This window comes from Oryzias melastigma, linkage group LG19 (genome assembly GCF_002922805.2).
Source record: "Oryzias melastigma strain HK-1 linkage group LG19, ASM292280v2, whole genome shotgun sequence".
Taxonomy (NCBI): domain Eukaryota; kingdom Metazoa; phylum Chordata; class Actinopteri; order Beloniformes; family Adrianichthyidae; genus Oryzias; species Oryzias melastigma.
Window position 1 is genome coordinate 3,786,038 of NC_050530.1, and position 6,306 is coordinate 3,792,343.

General features: G+C 35.8%; 1 protein-coding gene across 1 annotated transcript in view; it reads left to right on the plus strand.

Annotated features, from left to right (window-relative positions):
• LOC112153891 (gap junction delta-3 protein) overlaps positions 1-6,306 on the plus strand; it is a gene marked incomplete in the record, with an annotated part of 8,943 nt that overhangs the window by 888 nt on the left and 1,749 nt on the right.

The window sequence follows — 6,306 nt, forward strand, 5'->3', positions numbered from 1 at the left end:
CTACATCAAGTGGTTCTGCTGCCCTCCGAGGAGATCGGCGGCCCGGGACTCCTGCAACTGTGACAAGCTCCTCAATAATAACCAAGATGAGGACGAAAATGCTAAGAACGAAAAGAAAGACACTAAAAAAAGAGATAATGCTAGAAAATCCCAGCGGTCCAGCAAATATCAGAAGAGTTTTGTGGGAACCCGGATAAAAAAAAACAATCGACAAGAAGAATGGGAAGATCTTTCACCCTCCTCAAGCTTTCAACTAAGTTCAGAGACACATTGATGTTACTATTAATATTTAGGAATAAATGTGTCCATTAAACTATATGGTAGTTACATAGAAATGTTTATCAATTCAGATTTTGTTAGAATTCAAAATTTGCCAAAAAACGTTCATCGCAAAGATTTTCCACATCCATCAGCTCATCTCTGTCAAGTTCAGAAAAACTATCAGGTTTAACCTGTGTCATAGTCACAAGTCAAATTCCAACTAAACTATTATGCAACTTTAAAAACTGTGTAAAAGTTGCTCTTTTAAAGTTCTAATATCCAGATGACTCTATTTCTTCTATTCTGCCATAGAATTAAAAACTTCTGCAGAAATATGAATTCTATACGTTCCAGAGTAATCTAAAAAAATGTGAATTGTGAACACCTCAGAATGAAATAGATTTAACTGAAAAGTTAATTTCTGAAACTGTTTTGCAACTGTGAAGTATTTTAAAGTTGTTCGTTATTTTTATACTTAATATGTTTTTATTGTTCTTCTGGGATTTATGTTGGTATTTATTTTTCATTTGATGTCAAACTTGTTTTTGTATTTGTGTGAATTTGAAACCATTTTTGTAAAGCTTTTCTAAATAAAAACAAAATATGAAAAAAATAAAATTTTGACTATTTAAAATGTGAAATCTAAATTGTTTAATGGAGACATTAGCATTAGTAGAGTCTCCAAACTGTCTGATCTGAAAGTGTTTTATGGAGTCTTTGTTAATGTTTACTATCTTTTATGACGATTTAGCTTTATTTTGAAACCTGTAAAACCCATAAAGTCAAGAGAATACAGTATAGTAAAAACATATTTCTTTATATGTTCTCCTTCATGAGGAAAACGCTACAACAACACGCTCCTCAGAGACTCCATATCGACACGCTAGCATCACGCCGTTGATGCAGATTTGTCGGCTGCACATCACCCACATTCCAAAGATGCTCTAATAAGGTCATTAAAACTGAGAGATTGGACATTTTTTGTCTTTTAAGGATCAAATTTCTAAATTTGCATAAAGACTTTGACAGTTTTGTACGGACTCGTTTAATATGTGACTCAAAACAAGTTAAACCAGATTGTTTTTCTTGAGTTTAACTCACTTAAAGCAACGTTTTTCAGTCTTTAGGGGAAAAAAAGCACCTTATTTACCATATTTACACCATGTTTAACTTGGTATAACTGTTTTTTATATAATCATCAAAAATGTTTGAATTCCTTCACTGCATTAAATAGTAGTATAAAAAATTATTAGCAATAGATTAGTTATTTTCACCTTTAAGTTTTGGAAAATTAGGCAAACAATGGGCTGTATGCACGGCCTACTTCCGCATTCAGCCTTTGGATGCTCAGTCATTTCCGGTTGGAGCCGTGGGCTATCGTTTATGTGGAAATAACTGAGTATTTAGACTTTAAAAGATGTCTTTTGGAGCTAACAAGAGTCATTATAAATGATTCTAGTAAAATACCCCAAAATAAAAATCCAAAAAGATTTTAAATTGTATTTTTCGTCCTACAAAGCAACCTTTGGAGGTAACTTGCTAATGCTAACGTTTTTAGCGCCTGTTTACATGTGACCGGCTCTAAAACTGATGAACATTCATGTTGGCGACACGTTATAGGTGCAGGCAAGATGCAGATCGCTGCATTGTTTCATGTATTTTATGTGAATCTAAAGCTAAACGTCGCAGTATTTAATGAAGTCCAGTTAGCTGTCACGCAGCTAGAGCGCGTAGCGCCGCTGCAGCCGTGATCTGCAACCATTTGGAGCATAAACACGGAACCATAATCCTAACCTTAACCTTTCCTACGGGTCCGTGCAACCAAGAAAAAAACTTCAGAACCTACTACGATATTTACAAAATTACTTGTGAATACTGTTGTCATTTTTTATTTGAGCTAATGCTAGCTAGCATGAAAGACACGTCTGGTTATTGCTGTCTTTATCTTTATGACCCGTTAGTTGTGTTTCAGTTACTCCACAGCCGAGTGTTTCTAAACTTTTGTAAATGTACTTTTCAGTGTCACCTAGAATCGACTCAACAGAGGCGAGGTTACCGTTAGCACACGCCGCTATCGCTCCATGAAGAAGGCAGAAGCTCCTCATCATCAGCTGAGAGTACGATCAGTAATCCCAAAGTCAATTTGAAGTTTGTTAACACCTAAAAGGTTCTGTTGAACAGGTTTTAAATGTTCTAACAGAGCTACGTTTCATCCCAAGAAGTCACATGATCATAGAGTACATGATAGCGTTTTGTGACCGTGGGGGTGTTTGGTGTTTCAGAAAGGCAAACTTTGCCTTTTTGGATGTCATTGTGTATACACATAATCATAAACTATCATACAATGTAAGAAATAATATAAATAATCCAACACCAGGGAAAGTACACAGAGATTTGCCAAGTCCACTCATATAGTTAACCACATCCAGAAGAGAGTCAGCGGTCTTATTCGAAACCCGAAATACGTCACACAGCTCCGTGCATAGAGTCCATTTTCTGCCAAAAATGTTTTGGGGACTTTATGGGGGCAGACTTTTTGAAAAGAACAGAAAAAGCCCGTCTACTGCCCTCTGGTGGAATGATGATGAACTACAAGGCATATTAAGTGGTTCAGTAAAAAATGTTGTTGAGTTTGGTTCTAAAATCCATTTCCTTCTCCGTTCTGATGGTCGGTTTGAACTGCAGCAGACCGCAGTTTGATGCCTAAATGCATCGAACTGCTGCAATGTGATTGGCTGATTAACGAGCATATAGACAGGTGTGTCTATTAAAGTGACCAGTGAGTGTGCAGTACACAAGACACTTTATAGATATTTAACTTTGCTTTACCAAAGGTAGGGAAAAAAGGGGGGTTCCACGCAATTTGGACCCACATTTTCTGCCCACTTTTGACCCAAAAGGGGCAAACTTGGCCATGCTAGGTGGGTTCTTTAATATAAGGGACCACCCAAAAACTAATTTAGCTATTTTCTCAAAACAATTTTTATTTTTATTTCTTTTTCAATTAATTTTTAAACATAAAAACTAACAAAACCTTGCTAGACTATAAAAAAAATGAAACATTTGATCAATTAACAAAAGTTCTGTAATTTGTTACATTTAAAATCTTTAGTTTCAATCAAATAAAAATTTTGAGCTGATGGTTTACTCAATGTATTTGAAAAAAAAATATTTGAACTGTAACAAACTACAAAACTTTTGTTTATTGATCTAATGTTTCACTTTTTACAGTGCAGCATCTGGCAAAGAAATATATATAAAAAAATGACATTTTAAATCAAGAGTCAACATTTTTTAATTGTATTTTTTGATTCAAAATAACTTAACGAAAAATTATATCAAACTTAATAGAAAACTTTCAAGCAAATTAATAACTGTAGTAAATCCCAGGTAAATTTGCACCAAAATTGTTCATCATTTCCAATTAACTTTTGTTTTTTAAACCTTAAAGACTGAGAAAAGCTGGATACACTGTGGATACTTTGATGGTCTGTCACTCTCGCTGCCTCTCTGGCTGATGCAGCGACGTGTCCAGCCGAGCTCACAAACGGAATAATGCCTCCAGCAGTTTCTTTCTCCTCCTTAAATGCAAAAAAGTCCTTCTTGTGGTAGGGGGCGGGGCTAGTGCTGAAAACTCCATCTCTTCTTAGAAAACCAGCTTATCCCGTTATGAAGAACTGTCTCTCTTCAGGCTGATCTTCATGTTGTTTTGTTCCTTAAATTCCTTCATTATCATCCAATGTATAAAATTATGCACAAAATTAATTACTAGTATTAAATATGTGATTTTATTTATGAATGTTGAATATATGGAGATGCTTTTATTTATTAACGTCAGATAAAATGTAATAAGAATAATGATAACATGACTTTTATTACAATTCAGCTTTTGACTTGATACATTTTCTGCTTTTTTAAATTTAAAGTGAAACAACTTGAAGCTGTAGTGTATCCATCTCTCCCTCGTGCACCTGCAGGTGATGCGAACTTTTGGCTCCTCCCCTTTCTGCTCAGCACAAACCATAAATGATTAACATGTTTTACAGTCAAGGCGCGAGTATGCGTTGGTAACTTTTTTTCGGTTTTGTTTCATTAAAACGAGAGAAAGTGTCAGAGCCTACAAAACCTAAGTAATGGAGTAACGAGGGTTTCTGTAGTTCAGTAACTGTAATTTGTTACCAAAAGTTGAACTGTAATTAATTACGTTCCTCCGTTACTGACAAAAGTAATTAAAATACAGTAAACCGTTACCCTCAACACTGGTTATCATTGTAGGATTATTATTAAATGCCCTGTAGTTCATCATCGTCCCACTAGGGGCAGTAGAAGGGCTTTTCTTACTCATTTCAAAATGGCTGCCTCCATGAAATCTCAGAAGCACTTTTGGCGGGAAAAGCTTGGCTAGGTTTTTAAACTTTATGGTGAAAATAAGTAATCTGTTGTTTTTCATTTTTTCTTAGTGACTACTTGATGCATTAAAAAATGGCTGAATTCATTAATAATTATTTTATATAATAAAGTTACACCAGGTAAAAAAATTTTTTTAAAAAGTGGCTAAATAAGGTGCTTTTTTTCCTCAATATTTTGCATCTTAAAGTAATTTAACAAATCACCCAGCAAACCATAATTGATAGCATATTATCTATATCTCTTCCCCCCAAATTTAAATCTTTATATTTTTTGGTGTGGTGAGCTTTTAGTTTGTGCTCTCTGATTCTAGTTTGTTTGTTCTTAAACTCTATCTTGGGTTTATTTACTATCAACTATAACTGCTTCCCTGCATCCCAACTTACATAACACGTCTTTAGTATTTTTTTTTTTTGTCAAAACGTTTTGTAAAGATTTACATTTTTAGGGAAATAGCCTATTATGTTGCCAGAAATTATAGAATCATTTCCTTTAAATTCCACTTCTACAGGTTTACCTTAATTGTATTATACACATTTATGATGGTGTTTTTCAAAACCTTTTTGAGAACATTCTGTCCGTTTTTAAAAAAAATGAAAAAAATAATTGACAGTGCTCGCTTTGCTGAGTTTAAACCTGTCTGATTTTCCACATTTGATGGCTCATTTCTGAGAAAAACGATCAGGTGCTGAACCTGTTTCAAGTCTTATCTCAAGTCAGCACAAAACTATCAAACTCTTTATGCATATTTAAAAATTCAATCCTTGGTATTAAAAAAAACACACTTTTTAAAGTTTAAAGTTACATAAGTTCTTCTGATTCTATTCTTCTGGTGTTTCTTCCAGTAACTTAAAGCAGGAAGTTTAGCTAATTAAACTAATTAAACTTAAGAGTTGGCGTCCACATGTGTGGACATCCCATTTTAGTTTATACAACCAGAGTAGTTAATTCTGCTTAACTGGAGCCCTGTGACTAGATGTTTAAAGGGTTACCTCAAATACTAACGAGGGTCTTAAGAGATACACACGTTATTAAATTCAAGTTGTGACATGTCTTTTCTACTAAGAATGTCATCAGACATTCTTAGAAAGACGTTTAGCCCACAGGGATCGTCCTTCATCCCTGAACTCTGTTATTTTATGATCAGACATAACTTGAGCTCCGGCAGGTGACACACGGTTCTCTCACACGGAGCTGCAGTCATGGGAGAATGGGGGTTTCTGGGCTCGTTCTTCGAGACTCTGGCGAGTCACTCGCCTATGCTCGGTCGCATCTGGCTCTTTCTCATGCTTGTGTTTCGGATCGTGATCCTCGGAACCGTTGCCAGTGACATGTTTGAGGACGAGCAAGAAGAATTTACCTGCAACACCCTCCAGCCGGGCTGCAAACAGGTGTGCTACGACATGGCCTTCCCCATCTCCCAGTACCGGTTCTGGGTGTTCCACATCGTTCTCATCGCCACTCCGTCCTTGGTTTTCCTCCTGTATGCCATGCACCATCACAACAAGAGAGTCAACCACCTCAAAGGATGCAAATACAGCAATGAGAATTTCAGAGACGAGTGCCGATTCAGAGTTTTCTACATCATCAACCTGCTTTTCCGTATCGCAGCAGAAGTGGGCTTCATTGTAGCTCAGT